Genomic DNA, 27476 nt, shown 5'->3' with positions numbered 1-27476 from the left:
CATATTTATATTTATTATCGTATTTTCCAAATCTTAGTGATATGTATGTATAATATGTTCTAATATATGAATAATAATGACTTTTAGAAAAAGACAATCGTATTTTAGATGCATGGCCGTTCAAATGAAAATGAAAATTTCTGTCGTATTAAAACACCGCAGAATCGATTCGCTAACAAAATATAAAATTCGCAAACTACAGTCCATATATCAACTCGCCATATGAACGTATTTCAATTGAAACACCTGACGTCACCTGTACCCATTTACATTGGAACCGTCACAAAACTCCATAAAATCCACAATCATTGTAATTGTAACTCGTAGCACGTTGCGCTTCTAGCCACAGTCATCACCCAGTTTCCCTTCTTCTCATCCAAACTCGACAAACTATGTTACGTAACAATCATCTTATCCTATTTGCATTGAAAACACATTCGTTCTCTCTCTTTCTCACATATATACACACATTTCGTTCTATACGTCTATTTTGACACAGAAATTTATACCCGCAGTGAATGTGAGGGATTTCAACACATGTTTAGTGATATCAACACCAGGACAACTGTATATCAGAATAATAGGAAATTGTAATTTCTCACAGTTCATTAATATAAATTTCAATGGCTTCTCAATACCTAGGAATAATATTTCTAAAATCCGAGAACTCCTCGAGAACTTTCCTCGAGAATAACATTAGTAACTTGTCGATTGACTCTGATATTATTAATTTATAAATGATTGTCCAAATGACACTCGATACTGTGATATGCGCCATTAATAAATATCGCACAGAGAAGTCCATGGATTAAAAAAATATCATTTAAATACAAATTTGAAAAACCAATAACGTTAATTATGGAAAACAATAATGAATATTATTTTGCAAAATTTCTCTTCTTCCCAGCTACTGTCGCATCCTTACGTAGGAAACTTGCGAAGATAAACGATTTATCATGTAAAAAAATTACACCCTCGTCATCTATCCGAGCGATGAAACCTTGAAGCTCGTAAAAGCACCAGTTAATCTCTTTGTTTGTCACCAACTTTTTAAAGCAGCAGCTCTGAAAGAAGCTACCGTCGAACGATCAACTCAAACATCGAACCATCGGCTGTTCGAATAAATTGCCGATCCGGATGCTCTCTTGAACGTTCGATCACACGTTCCAGACATCTTGCTTTGGATACAGGTGCTCGCAACAGGCGGCTCGGACGAGTCGAAAGAAGGTGTGCTCGAATTGCGGCGTGGCTGGGCGCACCTTCGACACCCGGAGAGAGGACGCTACCTCGGCAGGCACGTGGACAGAGGCATAACGATGCGTCCGTCTGTCGGCGTATAGGCGCGAGAACACGGTTGAAGAGCGTGCGAGGACGGCAGGTGGGAATGCCGCGTGAAACCCGGCAATTGCCACCGTTTTATCAGCACGTGTCTTTAAGAAAATGAAATAATATGGAAGGGTGAAAGAGGAGGATGAAGAGAAATGGTGAGATGGGGGTGAGCGGATGATCCGTTTCTGTGTCCAACGCTCGAGCGGCGGATATCCTGATATCCAATTACCGAATTCGTTCGAAAGGCATGGAGATATATGTAGGGGCCGCGAGAAGGTTGTTGAACGACATTTGGCGGTCGTTCGATGGCAAGTTTGGGGGAAGTTAGGTCGATTTTTGGCAAGAGGCAACGAGGGAATATAGTTTCTTTCTTTTTTCTTACAGGTTCGATCGGGTAGGAAGATTTCGTTGGTGATTGGCAATTTTGGGAAGGTTGTGCTGATGATTGGATGCAGGAGATAATCATTATTTGGAAACTGTGATATTTATGATATTTGTCAATCGATATTTGAGGACGTTTAGTAGTTAAGAAATAGCTATGTTTGATAGATAAAGTTACGATAATTTTTGAGTACGTTTAACATGCTAGACAATTTGGAAATTTTAAAACGTCCGTGTAAGTTCATATTTCTATTATTCGCTTTGTTCTTTTTTCTTCGAAATTTCCATCGTGTAGAAAATGAGTTTAGAAACGAGTAACTTAGTATATCCGAACAAAAATTTGGAAGATTAACGGATGTTAACTTTCAAATATGTTCAAATGTATTAATTTTTTAATTTAATTAAATACGTCCTGACGTTCCTAATTTATTCATTTTTTAATTAAATTGAAGTAAAATATACATTTACGACATATTCGGTTATTAATAGAAATTTACGATATTAATAAGTGTATCAGTTTTTAAACAAATTCAGTGGTAAATATCAGACGTTAATCCACATAATATTTGAATGTAACTGAGAATATTCGTTTGATGATTCCAAATATCGAGCACTGGAAAATAAATAGGTAACGGAGAGTCATCGAATCGCTTCATTCAAGCGAGATACACTGCAACACTACGTCCCCAGATGTATGGCAGTGTTAAGCAGTATTGGTGGTTACATGGGAAGGCACTATGTGGCAGGATTTATTTTCGGCTAGGATCTATTGTTGAGGGGAAGATTAGCACGTCGGGAGACTCGTGTTAAGCCTGGCTTTCGATTACTTTATTTCCTTGGATAACTTGATGAAAATTGATAAAATATTACGAAATCGTACAGTACTAAATCGAACATACGTTTGGCATACTTGACATACATTTCATTTATCCGATATTTCCTGTTTCTTAATTTTGTATTACATTAATTAATTTAATACATAATTAATTTTGTATACATTAATTGATAATAATTTCAAACATCTTTCAACTTTTGAATAAATTCATGAAAACTATAATTTTATTAGTTTGTTTGACTTAAAGAAATTCTTAAAGCTTACAATGTTGAGCATTTTATTCTACCAATCTGTAATAATATTTAAACTGGTATTTAAACTTGTTGTTATATAAAACAATTAAAGTGGCTATTCAAATTTTAGAAATTACGATTATCCTACTTAACGTAAAATTGTCATCTAATAGAGTCTGCCTTAAAAATGCTTGGAGTCCTCAAGCCGTAAAAGTCTCGCAAGCAAACTACAAAACGAAGAGGAGTGTATAACCTACGTCGTGATAAATAATTGTGCAAGAGGACTCTACTATCACCATTATCCGAAAAGATTTGCTCTTTAAAATTTACCTCGGATATAGTTAAAATCCTGCAAACCTTGAAAACCCTTCAAATAACATAAAAACTAAAGAAACCCAATTTCCATCGTGGATTGCAAAGCATCGAGCAGTCTCTCATCCCTCGCCAATCGATGTATCGATAGGTATTCTATGCTCGACGATCGGTTGCGCGCGTGCGTTAGATCGACACGGGAGAGCAGGGCCCCGAAAAATTCCAATTGGAAATCCCAACGGCCTTGCGACGCGTCGAAACTGAAAAAAAACAAGAAGGAAAAAGGGAAACAGTCCTTCTCTTTCTATTTCGCTCTTGCCCGCCTGTGTTATATACCCCGTATATAGAGTTTTTTTCGTGGACGAAGTGGTGGCGAGAGTCGTCCAGCGGCAGCCAGCCACCCCCCAAAGCAACGCCAGCAACCCTGAGGCCGAGTATTGCGGAACGGAGGCAAAAGCGCAGTGGCGGTGAAGAGAGAGACAAGGTGGTGCGCGGCGGGGTTGAGTTTCTAGTAGATGGAAGCGGAGGAACGAAAGGGTAGGAGGAATGGTTAGAGTGGCAGAGGCTGCCAGGGATGGGGTTTGACGAAGTAGAGAGGGAACCGACAGAGGGAGAGAGATATGAGGCGAGATCGAAGCGTGTGGGTGGCAGAAGCATAGGGTTGGTTAGAGAGGGTGGATATATATCGCAATCGGGGGCACTATGTCGCGCCAGTGGCGTCGACGTGAACTCCCTACCTCTGTCTCTGTCTCGCAATCCTGCCTCCTCTTTCTACTTCTCTCTCGTTCCCACTTCCATCCCCTTGTTCAACCATATAAACCTCACCCTCCCACTCTCTACCTACCTATGTACACCTCTATCTTTCTCCTCTCCGTTTTATCTCCATCCTGCTCGCCGTTAATGCGAACAGAGAAGATGCTGCGCGAATCTTGGACCAGTGTTGGTCGTATGTATCGACGCTGGTGGTAGTGGAAGTGGTTGGCGCTAGATATAGTAGGTATCCTCCAAAGACTCGATCTTGCTCGAGCGTCTTGGTAGCGTCAACGCGACTCTCCTCTCCTTCTTTCGCTTGTCTCGCTTGCTCTTACATCGTTCGTCCGTGGAACTCGACCTTTTCGTTCGTCTATCCTCTCCACCCTTTCTTCGTCTCCACTTCCTGAAGCTTCGTGCAAGGACTAGACGAGTAACAGGCGATGGCAGCGGCGACGATGCTCTCAGGCAACGATCGTAGTTGTGTTAGTGATGCACGTATAGAGAGCATCGATGCAGAGACGTTTTGTTGGCTGCCTCGCTGCCAGCGCGTCACTTCTCTCCTTCTTTCTCCCGCTATCACGTAAACTCGCCATTCTCTCTCCGTTTGTTCGTCTCCCTTGGTCCCTTTTTGTTCATCTCGGGTCGCGCGTGTAAAGGGCCTCGCTATGTGTGTTGAGCATAGGAGAACACGCTACTCGAACTCTCGATGCTAGTGGTAGTACGGTCGAATGATCGTGGTCGTGAGTACACTGTGTGCTAGGCGACAATAATATATACGCGATGCCTAGTGGCACTGGTATGTATAGCGGCGAGGTAACCCTGCATAGGCCTCGTGGTAGCCGGTTTGGCATCGTCAAATTCTTCCATCCTACTCTTTCACCCATTCCTCCTCCAAAGCTTATCCCTTTTTCCCTACGCGACTCTCTTTCTCCCTTAGCCCTGCCGGAGTATCTCTATCCCGTTTCCTCTCTATAGCTAGCCCTCTCTCTGAGAAGCCACGGCGGAAAGACGCGTTTCTGTAGGTGGTCTCTCATGGACAGAGCAGTGGTAGTTTATGTCGACTGGTCCCGGTGGCGGGTATATGATGTCAAATTGTGGTAGTGTATATTCGATCTCGGCCGACGGCGGCGTTTGCGTGGAACGTGGCGCGACTCTCCACGTCTGCCCGAGTATATGTGTTTCACCTATGTACGATAGCGGCGTCCCTCTGCAAAAGCGTCTTGTTGGCCGCCTGGCTAGTAGCATCGTGAAAATCTTCCCTTTCCCTCTTTCGCAACCCTCCCGTCAACCTTATCACGCTCTCGCTCGTGTTCGTCCCTCTTGCTTTCTTTCTTTCCACCTGCCTCTCTTTCTATTTCTCTCTCTCTCTCTTTCCTTCTCTCTCTCTCTCAAAACTTCACGTGCCAGCGGTGCAGAGTCGGTGTGGGTGATGTCACGGATGGTGGGGCTAGGTTTACGTTGGCCCACCGTCGGTGTGGGCGATGTGCTCGTTGGTGTTAGCTGGTATATATAATGGTTTCATTGGTGTTGACTGGTATACGTGACGGTCTCGTTGGTGTTGGATGGCGTAGGTGATGGTTTCATTGGTGTTAGACACGGTATACGTGACACGGAATCCCGGCAATGTGTACGACGGGGCACGTTGGTGGTGTAGAGGGTATAGTAGGTATCCTGCAAAGGCGTCTTGTTGGCCGCCTGGCTGATCAATACCCATCCAACCAGCGACCCTCTGCCCGCACCCTATGCCCACGGGGCCGTGGACCGTGCCTACACCTCTAACCACCCCTGAACTCGCCACCACCACCACCACCATCACCACCACCACCACCACCACCAGCGGCGTCGCCACCACCATCAACCTTCTGCTACCACTACCGCTCGTCACGACTACACATTCACCCCCGTTGTCAGAAAGAACGGTAGTAGTGGCAGCAGTGGCAGCAACGGCAGCACCCTTGCTCCTACTCTCTGGCCCCTACCGACACGCGTTGACCCCTACGCAATTTACATCGCGGCCTCCATAAAGTTAATTGAAATTTCCGCCCGCCACAGAGAGAGCCGAACCAGTCGACGTCGCTGCTGTAAAGAGAGCCTCTGTCAGGTCGTCGCGTGTCTTACGAGGTCGCGTTGCTTCGCTCGATTTTCGTCACAGAGACACGAGGGTGGATGAGGGGTCGGAATACAGAACTATGGGGGCGTGTTATATTTTGGGGGGCAATCTCATGATTCTTCCGCTGTGGTTTTCGCTTATGGAGACAGTTCGTGTTTGTAAATCATCGGTCTGTTCATACCAAAATTTACGAAACGACGTCGATGGACGTGAGTTCGTGAGATCGAACGATTCTGATGCCTCGAATTTCGTTTTAATTTCGCGCAGCACTCGGATACAATGTAGGTTGAACTTTTCGTGAAAATGATGGATAAATTGAAACGCGTTGAATTCTAGAAGGATTTCGGGATTTCGAGCGTCGGAACTGTTAATGGTCGAATTTGTCGAATATTAATATTTCATGGGAGCTTTGCAATTGGAGAATCATTTGACCCAATTGAATTCGCGTTTCGCTCTCCGATAGCTATTTAGCTCCGTGACTACCAACGCGCAATTATGTATATTACTAATCAGTAATATACATACTAATATACATTCTAATCAGAAGTACGAACACTTGCTCATTTTTGACAAAATCTAATTTAAACAATTACTAGTGGGAAGACCTAAGATGATTTCCTTCCATATTGAAACTGTCCCACAGCATTATGATATGGTAGAATTAGTTTTTTGAAGTTAATGTGAAAATTAAATTAACGCAAAAATTTATATAAATGTAGACTGACAAATTTACATAAATTGTAGATGATTCTTTTAGGGATTAACTATAGCGGCAATATTTAAACCCAGTTAATATAATAATTTGATAAATCTTGTGTGTAATTTTAATGTACCAATGATAATATTATAAATAAACAATTGATATTTCACAGAATATATTGTACAGATATCTACCGCTTTCATAAGTTGATACTGTTACGATTAATTTTAATAATAATCTCTAAAAATAATAATCTAAAATAATAAGAATAATAATCTCTTGTTCTATATATTATTCTTTTTATATGTAACACAATAATAAAACAGCTTTTAGCCGTAGCTTCTTGATCTCTGAAAAGTGATTCCTTCCGTGTTTAACATATGCTACCCAATAAAACTAAAATAGAAATAATTACGATTTTCTTCGCAACATAATCATCGCTAAACGTCATGTTAACTTCCTGTCAGAAACCTGCAAACACGCAACACGTATAAATACATGAAAACCACGACTGATCCCCGACAATCCCTCGGCCAATCCCATACGAATCTCTCGTTATCCAGGCAGCACGCTGTATCCTGAAACAGCGCATCAGCCTGATAAAGAAACCATAGTCTCCCCAGCGGTGGGCATCGGTAGCGTTCGTTAAAACCGCGGAACTTAATCCCTCCTCGGCGTCTGGTAATAAGACGTTCGGAATACCGTTGGTCGCTACCAAACGGAAGGTTCCGATATGCATACTGTCTCAAACTGTAGTAGGCCGCTCTCGAGAGAAAGAAGGGAGAGAGAAGAGTTGGAAGAGGAGAGAAGCGAAGGATGGGGAAGGTGTGGTGGGTGCATGTGCGCCAAAAAGTAGAGCCAAGTTTTGTGGCAGGTGTCGGTGTAACAGTGGCACGCGCACGCTCCTTCACACCGGTGCTCTTTCTCCTTCCTCGCTCTCTCCATGACTCTCTCGGTGTTGCTTCTCTTTTTTCTCTTCTTCTTAGCCGCTCTCGTGCTATCCTCCCTCCGGCTGCCCGTGTGCAGATCCTCCCTACCCTCCCCACCCCCCTTTCACCTTCGTCGTTGTCTTCGTTGTTCTCCTTTTCACCGAGAACCTTTTTTAGCCCGTTTTTTTCGCCCTCTTCTTCCCTCTCGTCCAGAGTACACTCCCACTCCGTGCAGCATCTTTCCAGCTACACCCCACCTCAACGCGCCTCTCCTCCGATACAACCTCTTCTTCTCTTCCCCCCTCTCTCTCTCTCTTTCTCCATGATCTTGCTCTCTTATATTAGCCTTCTTCTTACGTTGGCCTTTTTTTTCTCTTAGTTTCTTCTTCTTCTTCTTCTTCTTCTGCTTCTTCTTCTTCTTCTTCTTCTTCTTCTGCTTGTTCTTTTGCTTTCACTCGTCCACCTTCTTCGGGTATCCCCGCCACTGACTAGTCCGTCGACTTCTTCGGCGGCTGCATCAGTTCCCGATCTCAGATGGCCAGCTCAGCGAGACAGGTGCCGCCGACTATTATGACCGGCTTATAGGCAACGAGTCACCGCCGCCACCGCCACCGACACCGTGCCACACCACCTATGCACCGACCGTCGATCCCGCACATGCCACATTGTCGCGCTTCTTTCGCTTTATTTGTGCGGCCGGCATCTGAACGCGGGGAACAGGTGGCTCGGAGACCTGGCCAAATCCACCGGTCACGGATGTGCCACGCCAGCTATGCTATGTGTCGCGTGCACGTCCGACATCGTCACCGGACACGAGCCCAACGATGAATCTTACCTATTTTCAACATGAAGCCTCGCACCTGAGATGAAATCCTCACGATGCAGGATAGAGAAGATAGGTGGTGGATGCGAAGAGGCCTTGAATGCGCAGCCTCAGCTGAAAGATGTGTCTAGGGCTTTAGGGTTCTAGGATAGTTGTGTTGGGTTTGGTTAGAGTTTTCTTGGTAGATTCTGTATTAATTTGGACACACTTATAGTTTGAATAGAGGAAGAAGTGGAATTTAAGCGGAGATTTTTATTTTATGGTACTGTAATGGGTATTTTGCTTAGGACGTTTTCTAGATTTCTTTATGTTAATCGATTTAGTTAGACAAATTCGTATTTTCGTGAATATAGAAAGAGCTAGACTTTAAACGGAAATTTTTATTTTTGCACGTCGTAACTTTGCTCGGTATATAGATTTTTTAATGTTCATCAATTTGATTTTGATTTTATCTACAGATTTCAAATATTTAGACAAATCCGTGTTTCTATGGATATAGAAAGGAATGGAATTTACATAGAGCTTTTAGTTTATTGATATTTCTATCAGTATTTTACTTTGCATGTCTTTGAATCAATTGTGTTAAAACAAACAGACAGATTAATAATAAAAAATGTTTCATGGTTACTGAAAAAAATAACGTAGTCGTATATAATCGTGTTTGCATCGTTCGAAATTATATTTGTACTTCTCGTTTGTTTATATTAACGAAGGGACCAGATGTTATATATTTCATTTACGGCAAAGCTCTGGATTTTATAAAATTTTTCACGAATACTGTTTTGCGTCCACAGGTATTAGGGAATGATGTTCCACGATTTGGCAAGAAAATTGGTTTTTGCATGGCCGGAAAAAAGTAGAGCAAAGGTTAGAATAGATAATTCACTGAGATATTTGCAGAAAGGATGTCCGCATATCTCTTTCATACGTCTCTTTTTCGCGATTTAGAAGTTTCTTTGAATATCGAATCGTTGCATTTGGAATACCACGACGTGATAAGATAAATGATTCTCGCATTCTAAATTTTTACTACTAAATTCACTTGCAAAGTATCAATTGAAAATTGAACAATCTTCTGAAAGTTTACTTACAAAAATATATTTTCAATTAAATGATCTATTACTCGAGTTGCTCTTCTTTGTTTCACAAATAAAATGCGCACACGCTTTATGATTTTAGATTAATTTTATTTATCGAACGCAACATATTGACATATTTTATTTCTGAATTTTCTACAAAATTCGTACAACGCACAGCATGGTTCAGCTCGTATCTGTGTTTTATTTTCGAAACACCTGCATCGCTTGAACTCTCGGAAGAGATAAGCAGAACAATCTTTGTTTTCCATGTTTCAAAGCCACGCAACTTCATCCTTAGCTATGTTTCCGTGGCTTCAAAAATAATAGAAACTTTCTACCTTCGTATTCCATCATCGTGGAGTTACGCGACTAGAAGAAATACAAATTTTCATTGGTATTCGATAAGTCACCAAGTAAAGAACAAAAGAACATACGTTTTGAACAGATTTCTGTTTTATTTTTGTTCGCAAATAATAACAGCTCAAATTTATTTTATTAAAAAACAATACAATATAGCCCCAAGATAATTAATTCGCTCATTCTCATATTTTATAGCCTCGCAAATTTCATACTATTCTCTGACTTATCCGACAGTTTACTGTAATGCTCTAAGTACTTAAATGTAGGTTAATCTAAAAGTATTTAAATGGGAAGAAATAACGACCAAAGAAAAAATCAAATCGTAAAGCTTCCTCTCTCCGTAACAATTTCAAAAAATAGGATTCATTTATATAAATTGTCTGAAAAAGATGGCACATGAAATTTGTTTAACTCATCGTTGATCCATAAGGCGTAGGCTGCCACGCTAAGTTTACATACGAATATTTTACAGCCGCGATAGATTGAAATATAACGTTTAATTTTTTCAGAATACCACTATCAGCGTGCCTTTTTCGGCCAGTGTTACCTAAATAGTGCTCGCTGTTAACAACTTTCTAGTCCATGAAATTCGTCTTAATTCGATCACTCTAGAAAACGTGGTACCTAAAACGTGAGTCACCGACGATCACCATCGAAATCAAATTTTACCATCGAAGATCTCTCGATTAGAAACGATCCAAAAGCGATTCCACTTTCCATTGTTACGAGTCTGAGTTTCCCCATTCCCGTTGTCGTTTCTATCGATGAGTTTTCTCCTGAAAAGAAGGAAAACGTCAGGTGTCATCTCCTTTTTTTTCTTCTTCTTCCTCTTCTTCTTCCTCGCTCGTCGTTTAACTCGTTCAACCTCTGTGGAGTAGCTCGCGAGCCGACTTTCTCCAGGCCTGACAATCGGGCTCCGTAGTGTTTTTCATTTTCGGCATAATCGATATCTTTCAGGTCGTTAAAGGTGCCAACACCGACCAGCCGCATACGCGTACGTGAAACAAATACGTGTACACGTACGATCGCACGAGGCAGTCGTGTGCCAGGCCGGACGGTAGTAGCGAGAAACGGTGAAATTTTGTGAGAGCGTGTAACGCGTGGCTGTTAAAACCGCCAAACCCACGTGTACACACGTGCCTGTGCACCACCGGGAGAAGAAAGTGCACTCGCGGTTGCACCGGTTGTTGCACAGACTGCTCCACAAAACCACGAGCCACCGTGGCCACGCGAACGGGATCGAAAGTCGAATCGTTGACCGATGCCGACCGGCAGGCGAAATTAATTAAGAGGGATTAATCGACGCCGGATCGAGATACGCGGATACGCGACGATAAATTGGCGCACCGTCTCTTCCTAGTTTGGTAATGCTCTAGGCCGAGACATTTTCAATGCTTTTTCCATAGAAATATTGGTATCTTGACCTTTGATAGACGATTGTATGACGTAGTGTCTTTTAGGAAATTTCAAGATGGAAAAATTATTAATAAAGGAGTAATGAGAGATGTATAAATGGAGATTTATGGAAAATCATATTTTTATGTTTTACTTAGTAGAGATTGTAGACAGTGTATTGTTGGATAGTTTCGAGTGGAGCAAGAGTATATAGTTTGGGAATTGTACATATTCTCGCATATTATGCGCATTTTTCTGCGTTTCTACGTCTTCAAAGTAGCCGTAAATGCATGAAACTATGCATATCCTAAACATATGTATGTGGGATATGAGACGTTCGAAATTATGGTATTAAATGACTGAAACGGATCAACAAAACGAAATTGTAATATTTGGTGAAGTAACAAATGTCTAGTTAAGTTCTCTGTTTCTTTAGTCGCGTTCGTGAGATTGATAAGATCGATGTACGTTCATACTGATAAAGTATCTTTTTGAGAATATGTATGATATATAGATTGTGGATGTATGCACATTTGTGAGAGTTTCAAAGATGCACAAGCGCATTAATACAGTTTAGATCGTGAATTATACGACCGTTAACGAAGCAACTTTCAGACAAGAGACTAATGGCTGTACGTTTAAGGAATTTTATGTTACAGTATTAGAAACATAGGTAGATACGATATTTAGAAAGTAGCAGATCTCTATTTTCTCCTCTGTTTGAAAACTCAGGAAGTGTACATTGTTACGGTATTATACTGTATCGAATTCGACCTCAATAAACTACGTAATTCCTAGCTGTTGGAATAGAATTCGATCAATGCTTCGATCAAAACACTTACGCTTCTACAATTAATATATCCATACAATTATAATAAAACGAAATGAATAAACACAAGAAATTACTCATATTATTTACTATTGGTATATTCCATTCTATATATCGAATTTAATCACATGTAATTGTGTAAGTCTTTAATTATAAATCTCGATGAAAGCTTGTGTATTAGACAAATATCTCCCCATTCGTCTACGAAATTTTCTTGTAAAGCGAAGTATTAAAATTTTCCAAAAGACATTGGGACAAAGTTAATATCAAAATGATTGATATTACGTTAAATATACGAGTAACAATATTCTCATTGAAACAATAAATTACACATTCAGATAGCCACATACATTATACAAGTGGTAGTACAATATGAAAATAGTACGTACATAGAAGTAACAACATTATTTATAGCTGATCTCACAATTTTAACTACACATACATAATGTATGTTAACAGTTACGCTATACGTAGCGACTGTGTTATACAATACAAATTAAGATCCAAAGTACACACTCCGCTGCCTATTCATAATAAATGTTATAATAATTACGTTACATTATACGAAACAAATGAACTCTCAACACTAGCGTAGTATCGTCGGGACAGGTAACTACAACAGTTTGAGTTACATTTGGACTATGTTACACGATAAAGGCATTAACTGGCTCTATCGTATAAAATACAAATTACGAAACGAAAATCATATGTCGCATCAACGATAGCCCCGAATTAAACCAATCTACGCTAAGCTATTGGATTACCAGACTGTGGATGTTCATGCAAATTCATATTTTTATGAACACAGCTAAAGAAGTAGAACTAGAATAGAAATTCCTTTAACAGTATTTTCGAATACTTTCTACCAGATCGTAAAATATTTTTAATGATTCGTTTAACGATTCGCTGATTTATACGTTACGCTTTATATCTTGTACGTTATCACACCTTTAAATCACTCTTAAATGCATAAAAATCCACAGTTTACTGATCGACTCTCTAAACTGAAACAAAGGAAACAGTGAAAATGTTACGAACATTTTCTTCCAACTTGTCTTCAAATTCCTAATTGCTTCTATTATTCGCGTCCGATAAATTACCTTCTTTACAGGATAAATTATCTACTTTTCGAAATTTGTTAATAAAATCCCACAATCCGCGTGAGGTGTGTTACGTAACGTTGGCCAACTCACGTACAATACCAATACCAATGTATCCATTACAGAATAATCATATCCACAATTCCACACTTATCTAAATCTCTGGCCACCGTCATAAAAGCCTATCAAACGCAACCGAGGCCAAACTTCATTACCAGTCACCCAGACTCCCGATCCTAGATCTCGCATCCTTGATCCTTTAACCCGCGATCCCCACTCGACGTTCCCTCTTCCACGTGAGTGCGCCCGCGTCTTTTTTATTCCTGCTGGCGTAAAACTCGCGGAACGACGCGTAGACGAGTCGCGAGTATCGTGGATAGGCACGTGCGTGGAAGCGTTGGAACATCAGAGAGCCAGGAGTAGTGGTACCTTTGTCCTCCTCTGGCACGTCGGCGGAGGAACGGGGTGTAGGATCCCTATTGATCTCCTCACAGAGCCCGGTAGCAGAGAGTTCGCACAGAGGGGTTAGAGAGTGGGTGGCGGGGGTGGGGCGAGATAGACGGGGTGAGACAGAGAAGAGCCACACCAGAGCGCGACAAAGACGCTTGAACTGGCTGAACCGGTGAATAGAAGAGGATAGAAGGTAAACTGTTAGATAGACGACGATAGAAAGTGTAGGATGGTTGAGAGACGGACAAAGAGGGAAGGCGAAGAGAGGATCGAGGATGGACCTCTGCGCCAGAGGGTAGCCGCGTTGTCATGCGCTGACTTGACGCGTCATTAATGTATCAGAGGATAACGCGGGCCGAACGATGGCCAAACCGCTAATAGAAGGTTTTTCATCGGCTGTGCGATCCGACGCTGCGAGTCACTGGTCGCGTGCGCCGCGGATACGCAGCTGTTGTTGTTTAAGCCAAGCCGACACACAGGGTCCGCTTAAATCATCCACTAGTTTGCCCGGTAACGTAAATTGTCGCGCGCCGCGTATCATCGCTGCGTGCATATTGCAGTCACCGCGTGCAGCTCTAGCGCTGGCCAATTCTTGGCGAACGCTGCATTTTTATGCCACTGTAACGATCCCCTTATTCTTCTTTTCCATTTTTTTTTTTTTTTTTATTTTGACTTTCAGTGATGTACTCGATACTCGGTAGAACTGTAGTTATCGGTTTAATCGTTTGAATTTTAAGTCGATTGAACGTTTGTCGATTGAATTCGTTTACCGGAATATGAATCCTTATTACACGAAGGAAAAACCATTGGTGAATTTCTATCGTATGAAGCACAATTATGTAAACTGTTTAAGTTCAGATAGATGGAGTTCTACCGGAGTTCTACTGGGGTGTTTTGTATTTTGTAGGAGTGGGATACTGGAGCTTCGATCAGCTTCAGAAGATGGATTTTTTTTTGAGATCTGGAAAGAGGAATTGGTGATGGAGGTATTTACGTGACGTAGGTCTTTGGTGGGCCTTTGGAGTTTGATCGATGTATTCGATACATTGCACGAAGTAGTAGCATACGAAACGTGTCAAATACTTGAAAAATTTGCAAACGTAGCGAATCTATTTAATAATCTTAAACTTCGTATCATTTGAAATGTAGATTTTCGTCGGCTAGTATTAGATTACTGAGGATGCGTGGCAAGATAATACGAACCAACTGATGTCCATCGATTAATATACGCCTACTCGTTTCCGTTCCAATTACATGACACGAATTCCGTGGATACAAGTATATCAAGAATGCACTTGTTTCTCAGATGACGGATCGCCGAAATCATATGCTCGTTTCTCCGCTGACGTAAATCGTTGCCACCATGTTTCTGTATTGACATTTCCTCTCACCGAGAAGCGTGCAGCTTATATATCATGAATATCTTAAGTGTCACGCAGAAAAATACTAATTGTAAGAAACTCGCGTGGTGACAGTCCCCATGTTCTTTTCGAAACAGATGCTGTGTTAATCTGTACCTACGTTGATTTTGAAATCCAGCATGTCAATTTCACGAAATGTAATTGACTATTATGGATATCTTATTTTTGGTATTATACTGTATGGTATATTTATGGTGTTCGGTATATGGTATTCTGGTATTTTGAAATATTTTGTGAAATATTAGATAGTGAATTAAATTTGGAATTCCATATTAGAGTTATATAAGGAATTAAGCATTCATTATATTTGTTCTGTTTAAAGAAATAATTTACATACATTTACTTATTTCTTCTAAGAGTAAGATATTCAATCGCTGCCAATTTCTAAAGGTCGTTTTATAATTAATAAAAAATCAATGCTATGATAAACTGAACTAATTTATATGCACGTGCTTTTTAATAAAACGTACTAAAAAGAGTTTCTCCTCAAAATTATCTTGGACGTTTATAATTAACATAAATTCGTGTTTTAATCGCTATATTATACTTTCTTTATCTTTTTTATTAGTTTATTCACACGCACTTCAACACTATACCACGAATATCTATTCCAAAATCGAAAAGCGCTCCAAAGTGACATTGGAAGTTAATTAACGCGAAAATAATTAACGTAACATTTTCTTTCTAATTTCTACATACTCCGTTTATCTTTTCTGTCATCTTCATCGTCTTTCATTTACGATGTGCAAAATAAAACTGCTCGTAATCTGGCAAAAACCACGTGATACTCCTAATTCTTAACTTTCTGCTTTGTATTTCTACCAAACATATAACATTCCATCCAACTTCCAATAAGAATACAATCGATACGTACGATAGGTTCTATACTAATAAGCGTCTCTAACATTACAAAAGAGAAAGAACATGGATTGTTTTGCCGCAAGGTGTGTATCTAGTTCACGTTTAATCACGGCGCATAAATGCAGCTCGAAAGGACAGCGTCTCGGGTTTCACTGCTTGAGGTGAAACGGCGAATCGTACGTGTACAGCCTACATGTAGGTGGACTTTCATAGATTTGATACGATTGCGTGATGCGTGTATGCTAGAGTACTTTCTAGAAACGATCTATCATCTCGGTCGATCATGGCGCGCGCCGGGCCTTCTATCCGCGATAGTTTCAACTCAGAAACAGCCCACTTCGTTACGTTGCCATAAAAAACACAGGTGAGAACGTTCCTTTTCAACCGAAGATCACAGGAGAACATGATTACTCGCATTTCCCATTTCTTTTTCTTTTTTCTTTTACAGGAAACCAGTTTCAAGATTCGATCGATCGACGATCAATTTCACGTTAATAAAATTCTCTTTGTATTTGATTTTGAAGAGAGTGAGATAGGTGTTTTTGTATTGATTTGAAAATTTGTTGAACATCGCTCGTTGGATGTTAAATTAGGAATTTTTGCAGAGTAAATTAGGAATTGCTTAAGCGGTATTTCTTTAGCTGTGTCCATAAAAATATAAATTTGCATAAGCATAGGCAGTCTAATCACGATGTTACAGCGTTAAAATTATTGAAATATTACTCCTCTTAATAATTATGCTTTTGGCTTACATAAAACTTTGCCAATCTGTTAACTATTTTTTAGGGATTGACATGCTTATACGTAACAGGTTATTTTCATTTTCAATTGTCATGTTAAACTTCCTCTATCGAATTAAAATTAGAAATTCAACAAAAATGTACTTACGTATGTTCGTCCTCCGTAATCTTCAACTTTCTTCTCCTGTCGAGATAAAATTAGAAATTCAACAAAAATGTACTTACATGTATTTTTCTTCTGCAATTTCTGACTTTCTTCTCCCTGGTCCTCGACTATGTATTTGCTTTGAGAATGTGTACGCAAGTTAATTTGTAAGATTTTGCAAAACGCTTCCTTCTTGGCGGCGATTCAACAATTCGTCCTCTCTGACGGATCGCCGCACGTCAGTGAGCTCCTCTTTCTGGAAAACGTTCGATCTCCCTCGGTCAACAAACAGCAATGCTAATTGTGGAACACAAAGGTTAAAGCATCCAAGTTTCGCAGTTTCGCAATTTATTTCGAATTCGAGTTCTAAATTGTAAATGTAAGAATAAATAGATGTTAACTCTCAGAAGCTGTAATGAATGAAAGTTCACCAAGCACATCGATTTTATTGTTAACATTACGTTTTTATTTGTTTCATTGCTGTTAATAGTAATTATCGTGTGATTAAATGTGATCATAGAATTGGTCCTAAGATTTTTGTATTTTATGTAATGTCCTCCCAATTTCGTATATTTTTCTCGTAATTGTAACATTTCTGAAAATCATTTAACAAACGGCAAGAATTGAGCGCGGATTTTGCATCAATTTCTTTATACTCATTTTTAAGTTTCGAAAAATTAAGGAAGAAAATAAGATTAAAATACAAAAGGTAAATTAAAACGAGAAATAGTAATCGTTGTTACAACGGATGAAATAATATCCCATAAACGACTTCTTGCCGCACAAACTAGAACATTTTATCTATACAACAGACCTCACCTGCCAATCAGTGAATTTCCACGAAACAATTTACGCTCTGCTCGAGAGGGAGTGGTCTCAAGCTTATAATCGCAAAATGTACATATGCCTATGTAAACCGTTCAGCGATCAGAAACAAAAATGAAAATTCTATAAAAGGAGAAGCCCTCCGAATCCATAACTATAATTTCTCGTAAAATCAACTCTATCTATCATAAAGTAATAATATCCAATAATTTCATACTAATACTATATCGTATATAACATTTTCTAACAAATTTTTTAAAAGAAATAGATTTTATTAAAACGACGTAACGAAGTCTTTCAAAAGATTTAAAACAGACATTATATCACCTCCGAAAATAATAATATCAACCGAAAAACGATGATAATATCAAGCGACCTACTCTGCATATATCATTATTACTAATATTACACCTCGTAATAATATCATCTAACATCTTCAAAAAAACAATCAAACAAAGAAAAAATAAGATGATAATATTCAAATGACCCATTCGTACGTACATCGTTATTATCAAATTATTATACTTAATAAATAAGTGGAATTACTATTATTAGACCTGATAATAATAACCATCATTATCTAACATCCTTTGGTCCCAGAAACAAGGTCCCGCTTGTACCTAAACCCGATCACCTCGAATCTCAGAGTCTACATAGTCTCGATCGCGCACCATCCATCCAGAACGTTTATATTTACGATGGAAGCCGGTTGGATCGTCCAGAACGATCCATCGCGATAATCAATATCCCCGGTTGCGGTTGTGGTAACACGGCGTGAAATTTTCTCCGATCGGTTTCGACGTTCGCGTTCCAGTTCGCGTCCGAGGGCGAAAATAATTCATCGTTCGCTCGTTCGTCTCTCCCCGTAAGCTAAATAGAAACGTCGCTATTAATCTCGCCGCGTAATTGCGACACTGAAAGGGTTAGACTTGTTAGCGCGTCGGACGATATATCGTCCGCGTGCTTAGACGCTAAATTAAACGTTTCGCGGCGAAAATAGCCACCGCTTCGGTTCATCTGCCTTTAATATATTACCGGGACGCGATTCAAACGGGCCAGCAACGCATTGGGAGGGTTCTCACCGGGCCTACCAAACGCTAATCGAACGATAATCCGACCCTCGAATCGATCCACGCCTCGCGTAATCGTTCTACAACCAAGGAAAACGTTTTCCCAAAGTTTCTGAGATGACGAAGTTTGAGCAAGTTTAACCCGTTGCACGATAGATTAATTTATTGCCTGGCAATCCGGAATTACTTATTTCAGATTTTGTAATCCTTCCACGCCAAATGTTGTTCTTCCTTGAGCAAAATTAGTTTTTCAACAAACCCTTTCAAATCTCTGATCCTCAATTGAAGTTTCATCATTTAGGAAGTGCAAGAATTCATAAAAAAATGGCAAATAATAAAACACTTAAATCGAATGTAAATGTTATATGTATATGGAAATACACTAATTAACTCGAATTGTTGTAGTCTCCTATGATCTAACGATATCGTCCGAGGGTTAATTAAATGATACTCTGTATTAACGTAGGAATGCTTCGATTCTTAATCAAACTCTGTACAAGAAAGAAAGATAAACAAAAAACAAACGTGAAGTAAGATGAAATAATCATAAAAGATGAGCCTATCGATCTGACGAAACGAAAATTTTACGAATGTTTGTACTCGTTCAACCTTATTTGTCATTTGTATTGGTTTCAGTTATTCCACAATTTCGCTTTTGTACCTACGCTAATGTTTTTCGTTAGTACATCTAAGCGAATATGGTGGAAAAAGCTTTGAATAGAAATTAAAATTCTTCGGAAGGTATTACGCAATGAGAACAGGTATTTATAACTAGAAACATTTTTGAATGTATTATTCTGCTTCGTACGTAATTTCGACAGATTTCTCTCGCTCTAATGACAGATTAACATTCTACTGACATATCAAACTTACGTTCGTGCATATTATGCATGAATTACGTAATACAAATTGCTGCAATACATCGCATACGTAAGAATAACCGCAGAGACATTCTTATAAATGATTCTGTCCAAACGAAAAAGGATGCGCGCAATCAAGTGGCTTCGAACTCTAATCCTAAATAATTGTAGGTTAACTCTTCTCCCTTAACGTTCGCGATCAAAATGGATGGTTGCAGTGGTACCTAACCTCTTAAAACCCATCTCAAGAACCGAAGACACTTGGCAATAAGATAAAAATTACCTAAAAATTAATGTATTGTACATGATTTGTATGACATTCTTATGCTACTACATGTTAAAGCCTGTACACGCTATCTCGACTGTATTTTCCCAACGTACCTATGAATAATTTCCTTTATTCACGGTATAATCGAATTATTGTTATTATTACTTATCATTACAGAAGTAGATACAATACAATACTTTATATATTTTATATATATATATTTTTTTTTTCGTATTATTTGCATTATGCGAATTTTTCAATCTTTAACTGTTTACCATCAGATGTCGCCACTGCAGTAGCAGCATTTTTGTTTTCAAAGTCAGATGAAACGATTCTAGTGGTAAATATTTATTGCTTCGATCAGTTGATAGTGAAAGAGAACTATGTTGACCGAGAAGGACTAATTTTTTCTCCATAAATACATAAAAATTCGCAGTTTTCTTCGATTAATCCATTTAATCAACGTGACTTCTGAATAGTTCGCAACACTAAGGTTAACGGTCAACATTAGGAGGTCAGGTGCGCGAACCGCCGCGTGCTCGCACTCTCGCGATCGTCCACGATCGCCTGTGCTACCAGAAACACCAATACTGACCACTTCCGACGAGCTACGGCAGACATGAGCAATTAATTCGAAACGATCAGGTCCCGTTTACGCGTTTAATTGCTCCACATTCGCGGGAACAGTTATACAATTGTAAGCAACGTACGTGCACGATTTTACGCGCCTCGTCTATTCTTTCTAGCGCGAACTGTTGGCTAAACGCGTCGAAAGAAAATACCGTGAGCGCCGGGCGTAGCTTTTGTTCGGCTACCGGTATGCTCTTTTCGCCGTTTTGTTTCGTTTGGTAAAAGGATAGAGAAACGGGCGCGCAGCAAGGAACACGGTATCGTGTATGTAGGCCAGCTGAAACGAAGCGTCGGAATAAAGCGAGCCGACTGAAAGCTGGCACGGATTCGACGAGAGTGAACGATTTGGACGGTGTTCACGGCTAACGGGGAGAGCCTCGATCGACTTACCGGTCAGGTGGACCCAGACTCGGGTGGAATCGATGGTTAAGAGAGGAGCAATGGAGAGTGATGGGTACACTGCGGACTTTTCTGCATTTATAGAAATAGAGGATGGTCGTACTCCTTCGAAGTGCCGTACCCCTTCAGACATCTAAAATTTTGATAAGGTATCATAAAAATACAATTCTTCGTGGCAAATGTGACGGGAAAGTTGTGGACGAATGCAAATGAAGCTGGAAGATGCTCTGAAAAACAAATTGGAACTTTTCGACTTCGAGCGATCATAACTTGGAAATAAACGCATCAAATGCAAATATTTGTACAACACGTCAAAATTCTAAAGATACGTTGTTCAAACTGATAATTAATTGCAATAAGACGCGACATATATAAATTGAAGATGGAAGAATGTATTATATATATGTACAATACGTATATGCAGTGTTCAGAAAAAGTATTTGTACATCATCGTATACGTGTTATTACCACATTAATTAATTTGGTTTAAGAATATTAAATTTTGTATAATTTAGCAACACTTCTGCGTGAGTACAAGAATTCGATATTGTGAAAATGGAACATAGGGTCTGATAAAAAAAAAACCGGTTCATCGAAAGGTAAGGGGATATGCCAATAGCTTTTTGTGGCACTGAAATATGCAAAAATATAATAGAAAATACGAGTATATGGTACAAAATAACACTTTATCCAGGTTCCACGTTCTTTTTTATTGTACTTATAAAAATATAATTTGCATAAATATTCGCATTCCAGAAATGGATTTTTGGAGGTTATGTTAGGTTGAAATATACGAGTGTTTTAACGATTTATATTTCAGTAAATCTGGAAAAGGGGAATCGTGAAAAATGATAGATTTTGAAAGCGGTGGATAATGGAATATTGATGCAAAATTTGGATTCCTTCGAAAAATTTGGGTCTTCGTTATATAAGGTTTGAACGGCGTCATTGTTCGCTTCCACTTTGATAACGAATTTACGATAGGCTTATGGCATGATTCATTTAGTTCGCGTATTTACATTTTATAATACTTAGATATTGACTCCTGGGTAAATGTAATATGGAACGAATATTTCATTTAATTAATTTATTACAATCAAAACAGTAAATACTCTATTTTATTTTCTTATGGTGTAATATAGAATCATTCTGTCTTTGGCCAAGAAACATTTGTCGCCATGTTCCGTGTTCCGCTATTTCTTTTAGCGTTGACGAAGGTGTATTACTAGGCGACCGATAAGTAGTTTCTGGGAAGAATGGATAGATATCCGGGAATCCGGTCGGATATCGATCAGCAAACTCGCTTTCTATTTCACGTGAGAGATAAGGAGATAAGGCGCGCGATATGTAGGACAGAGTATGTAAATCAATAAAGGAGACGGCGCGTACGTAATCCCGTGCGAATTATCACGCGAGATTTATCTTCTTTTATCCTTTTGTTTCCACGTTAATCGACATTATGCAGTTATGTTCACGATAAACTGAACTGGGGTTACCGGACTGAAGCAGTTCCGTGTACAGTGCTGAGCATGTAAATTGGAGAAGTCCTTATACCAAATTCCACTTGATTCTGTTTGTAATTATTATTCGAAATGAAAATGTGAAAGCTGTGTTGTACTTATAATTGATGGTACTCCAAATGAAAAATCTATTCTCAAACCTTGTATTATGAAAAATATTACTTTAAAAAAATAAAAAAGAATTTTGACTTTAAAAGTAAGTTTTGCTGTTTACTATGTTTGCTACTGTATTTTGCGAAAGATATATAACATATTTATGTTTATTGGTAATAGATTTGGTTACAAGAAAGTGATCATTTCTATGTTAAACAAGGTAAATTTTTGTTGTAAGGCAGACATTTGTTGTTGTAAGTAGACATTTTTTTTAATAGAGTCCTGTTAATTATAATCGAATAAAGTCAGATTACTTTTATTTTTACTATTATTACTATTATTTTGAACACAATAATTCGTTTGTACGAAAACAGCAATTTTTATGTAAGGAATCAAATTTACATATTACAAGGTGTAGTAGAAGAAAGATTAAAAGAGAAGAATTTTATCTTTTGATTTTATTGCATCGTTACTGATTTTCATAGGAAAAGAATTTTTCTGGAATGCAAATTAAGGGAATAAAATACGTACTTATCTGTAGATTGATTATACAATGGCATATTTAAGGTTTGAAAAACAAGTTATGTAGGGAAATTTGGATTGGATTATCAGTAATTGGAACATTGTTGCAAGCAAACATGCAAATTTTATGGATACAGGTTGAAGGGAAGTCGATAAAGGAGGCATAGATTTCTTCGTCTCGTCAAGAACCTCTCTTCGAACTTCAATTTCCCTTCGATTGGCGATAATAGGAAGCTTCATGTTGTAAAAACCGTTGTAAATTTTCAATGTCTTTCCGTGACCAACTGCATCCAACTCCATCTTTCGATTAACCTATTATTTGGAATTCTTTTCCATTAATGTAAATATAACATTATACGTAAATATATGTATAATATAAATGACATTATTAAAATATTTAGTACAGCAACTGGAAATTAAAAGAATTGGAATTAACCAAGAAGAATACATCAACATTCATCAATGACGAAATAATATAATAATAAATACTTAGAAAAAACAATTTACTCCATAACTAAAGTTACTAATTTAACAAAAATAGTACAATTTTGTTTGATTTTGGTAAAAGTGTATCTCCTTCGTATCTCCAAAATTATCATCATATGTTCAAGAAACGAAACCCATATTCCTTTGAGATCAAAAAGCTTCAAACACTATGAAGAGATTTATTAGTTTATTCTTTTTTGACTTAATTTTATACAACGTTGATAAATCGTTCACGCCCGATTGGTCCTTTCTTTGCCAAATTTCCGTAAATATTTAGCCAAATTCTACAAGTTCTCATTTGTTCCAATAGAATTGTTCGGGGCGTTCTGATCGAGCTGCAGGACTCTCACCGCGCCCAGTACATATGTAAGTACAATGCACAAGCATCTCAACAGTTCAACTCGTGTCTAGCCCGAACGCGACAGAAGAAACCCGGTAAAACCCAACAGACCCCTATGACATATAACGATGAAGCTTTAATATCCATCTCGCTGCACCCCTTTACATCTGCATCAACTACCCGATCTTTAACCCTTAGCCTTATAATATCGATTATCTAGTCACATACGTGGCACGAATTATGGTTACGATCTAACCGATAAAATAGATTGTATTTGTAATAAAAAATCAATGTTAACTTCGACTCTTCATTGACGATCGCTAAATACGTATGAATTACAAATTAACGAGTGCCAGTATAGTAAAAGCTGCGCATAATTTCGACTACATATCTTTATTATTTTCACTAGGAGAAAAAGTGGTTAATATTCTACAAACGTTAATAAATATACGTGCAAAGATTCAATCCAAAAAATTTCTTATAGTTCGTTCAGAAAAAAATCTGCAGGAATATCTAAAAAAATAGCGTATGGAATCATAATAAACCTATAAGAATCTACTAAGGAAATCGTACAGCAAGGGGGTTAGGGCCGCGTCAAGAAGTCCGTTCCGGAAGATTTGTGAACCCCGTGCGTGTCAGCCGACCATGCATCGTCATTCAATTCCGGTCAGCACACAGAAGGTTGATTCTATGCCACCGTGCGGCGTCGTGCGCAATCGGCACGCTCGGTCGGTCGGTCGCGGTGGCTCGCGCGCGCGTGCTCGCGTCTATATCGGGATTTTTGTAGCGGTTTATCATTTTTGTGCCTGCCCCCCTTTTACACCCCACCATAGTTTATTTAAAGTGTCACGAAGGCGAAGGCGTACACGCGCATGCGCTCGTGCACCACCCGATGTTGGCCAACAGGCTGTTACGGGCCTTGCACCGACCGTGTTGCCAAACCAGCGTTACGTGTGTGGGTGCGACCGTCTGTTGGTTTGTGTGTATGTGCATGAATAAGACCTTCTGTGTGTCACATGAGAGAGAGAGAACGCGCGCGCACGTAACGCCATTCTCCAACGCGGTGCCAATCAGTGGCGGAACTGCAAGCCGGTGCATCCGAGAGTACACGCGTCCGTGGATTTCCAATCTTCTCTCTCTCTCTCTCTCTCTCTCTCTCTCTCTTCATTTTCCTTCTATTTTGTTTTTAAAGCTTACATACTGAATTTCTTATTTTGGTCTTTCTACTTTTATGGTTTTGAAACAATTGAGGCAGGCTTGATGATTGATTTGGTTGGTTTGAAAAAGTTTAAGGCTACTGTCTTATGTTCGGTTCCTTTCTTTTTAAATTCGAGTTTCGCGTATGAATTGGACTTTGCGTCTGATTTAGTTGGTTTGAAAAAGTTTAAGGCTATCGTTTTATGTTTAACTTTTTTTAATTTTATTAAATTGGTGTTTGAGTATGAGATGAGTTTGGAGACTGATTTGGTTGATTTGAAGATGTTTAAGGTTGTTGTGTCGTACATGCTTTCGTTTTCTTCCTTCAATATTTTCTTAAGCTTCGAAGATTGATTCGACTTTGGTGATTAACTTAATCGTGCAAGTTATTCTGTCAACTTTCGTATAATCATATCTTTACCAAAACCAATATTGAAAATAATTTGTTGAAACCTAAGTTACATGAAATACGTACAACTCGTCGCACAATCAATACATGCTGCTTTAGAGCAGAAGTTTCCATCCGATGTTGAATGGAGATAAATTACAATAATGGGGTAAACGATGAATGTTAAATTACTAGGTTGCCGGCGAAAGATACGGGGTTCATTTCTGAAGATAAAATCACACATGGAGCGTGTATGAGTAATTGTACTCTAAAGTACGGTTCGATATTCGTGGCACTTGGCGGTAGAGGTTGCAGTAGATTGGAGAAAATCGAGTCTTTTTTCCTAAGTATGCGCTATTCCAGGAGCAAACTTTCTATTACCTTCGTATACCGACTTACTAATAATGTTTTTGTTCCAGTAGGTATTAACAAGTCGATAGTAAAATTCCGTATAACGTTGCGATTTCTAATATCGAGCTGTACGAGTCGAACGTAAAATTCCATTCGTATTTTTAACATTTTCACTTGCATTATGTATTATATTATATTTTTTACCTATGTATTCCTAGTTACGTTGATGCTTTATCGACTATATTTTCGTCAAACTTGAAAGATTTATTCCTGGAAGCCGAAAGATAACCGGATCAATAACAATGCAGGAGAGCGCAATAAAATTAAACACATCGTATTGGATAATAAAATAACCAGAATAAAGCGTCAAATGTTATTTATTCTTCTTTTTCTATTTTATTCTGATTTTTTCATTATTCAATAATCTATGCTTAACTCTATCGCGTCCTTTGCATCATTTTCATAAAAATTCCAAACTGCAAGATGCTTCATGTCCGATGCTTCAACTTCGATACTTTACCTAAACAGTCTGCATTCTTTATCTACATCTCAGCGATTCCTTCCCACAGCCATATTAATTTCCCAAAGCACACAATCCTCGTCCGAGTAATCCATCCCAGGACAAGCAAAACGCCATTGTCCACGATCGAGGAAGAAACGTATTCATCGAAGGTAACGGGACACGCCGTTTTCCCAGATACTCGACTCGCGGTTACGTTTTCGCCGCTGCCCGTTACGTTCGTTTCATTCGAATACGAGCACGCTGTTCTATTCAAATCGGACACAAAGAAAGGCTAGAGGAAGAACACGGACCGCGAGCGTACGAATCACGATCGCGATCGCATGCTGAATTCAGACAATCTTACGATTTTCAAGAAGAAAATGTACTTTCAGAGGGTATGACGAGTTTTATTGACTCTTGTGCGTTGAACAATAGGATTATATAATTGCATTCGACAAATCTAATATTACGAAACTTACGGATTAGGAATTACACAAATGTAAATTCATCCTATTTTTATATTCATTATTTATATCACTTTCTACTTCACCAGAAAATACCGAAAACCCCACAAAAATGTCTTCTTATTCTTTGATACATTTAAAATTTCGGAAAAAGTACTAACATCCACCGATTATATAAAATTCTTATCAGAATGATCGTCGAAATTTAACTTTAAAAAGACACGGGATTTGTGGAAATGGAGTTGGTAAATGTTGAATTTATGGAAGCTAATAAATTCATATCACGGTACTTTATCATTTAAAATAAGAAAACTTTAAAAGTTTGAAAACCATAAACATAACTGTACAGTGTACAGTAGCTACAACAAATTTTTTAACACTATCGTACTTATCGTAGCATTTACATACCAATTAATTAAATTCGAGGATGTTAAATCTCGTATCATTTAGTGAGACGTACGTTATCGTACATACGTTTGTATAACGTGATACCTGGCAGAAGAATATTTCTTATATTATTAAAATAAAGACATATACGAATACTTTTTACTGCCACTGTATGTACGTTACACGGTATATACCAATTCCACAAAAAGTTACAAAATCCACGTCACGAACGTGGCATAAATCAGTCGTAAGTCAAATAAAAGTCTACGAATTTCAATAATTATATCGATAAGATAGCATTGGTAAGAACAGAACCGCGACGTGTTTTCCATTATATCCACGACGATCGATAAACGGTCGATCGGCATGAATAATTCATCGAGGCGTAT

At 38.8% G+C, this 27476-nt stretch overlaps 1 protein-coding gene and 2 long non-coding RNA genes across 5 annotated transcripts in view; 1 reads left to right on the top strand and 2 right to left on the bottom strand.

The window, feature by feature from the left end:
* The window catches only part of LOC100644843 (centrosomal protein of 290 kDa), a 169607-nt gene that overhangs the window by 99070 nt on the left and 43061 nt on the right, over window positions 1-27476 (top strand). Inside the window, exon 24 of one of the 2 annotated variants that reach the window (XR_007223633.1) lies at window positions 23769-23824. The exons of the other annotated variant lie outside the window; for it this stretch is intronic. The gene's annotated coding sequence lies outside the window, so the exon portion shown is untranslated. The remainder of the gene's footprint in view (window positions 1-23768; window positions 23825-27476) is intronic. 2 annotated transcript variants of the gene reach the window in all.
* Window positions 2511-5239, bottom strand: LOC125384837. Of its 2 annotated transcripts, none has more exons than XR_007223644.1 (2): window positions 3935-5239; window positions 2511-3350 (listed from the first exon to the last, which is right to left on the bottom strand). It is a non-coding gene; the product is annotated as an uncharacterized LOC125384837 (long non-coding RNA). The 2 variants fall into 2 exon arrangements; XR_007223645.1 differs by lacking the exon at window positions 3935-5239 and adding an exon at window positions 3427-3927.
* On the bottom strand, window positions 11918-17746 carry LOC125384840. The gene is made up of 2 exons (XR_007223650.1): window positions 13169-17746; window positions 11918-13072 (listed from the first exon to the last, which is right to left on the bottom strand). It is a non-coding gene; the product is annotated as an uncharacterized LOC125384840 (long non-coding RNA).

Source organism: Bombus terrestris, chromosome 4 (assembly GCF_910591885.1).
Source record: "Bombus terrestris chromosome 4, iyBomTerr1.2, whole genome shotgun sequence".
NCBI classification, from domain to species: domain Eukaryota; kingdom Metazoa; phylum Arthropoda; class Insecta; order Hymenoptera; family Apidae; genus Bombus; species Bombus terrestris.
This window is presented reverse-complemented; position numbering and strand designations above follow the sequence as displayed.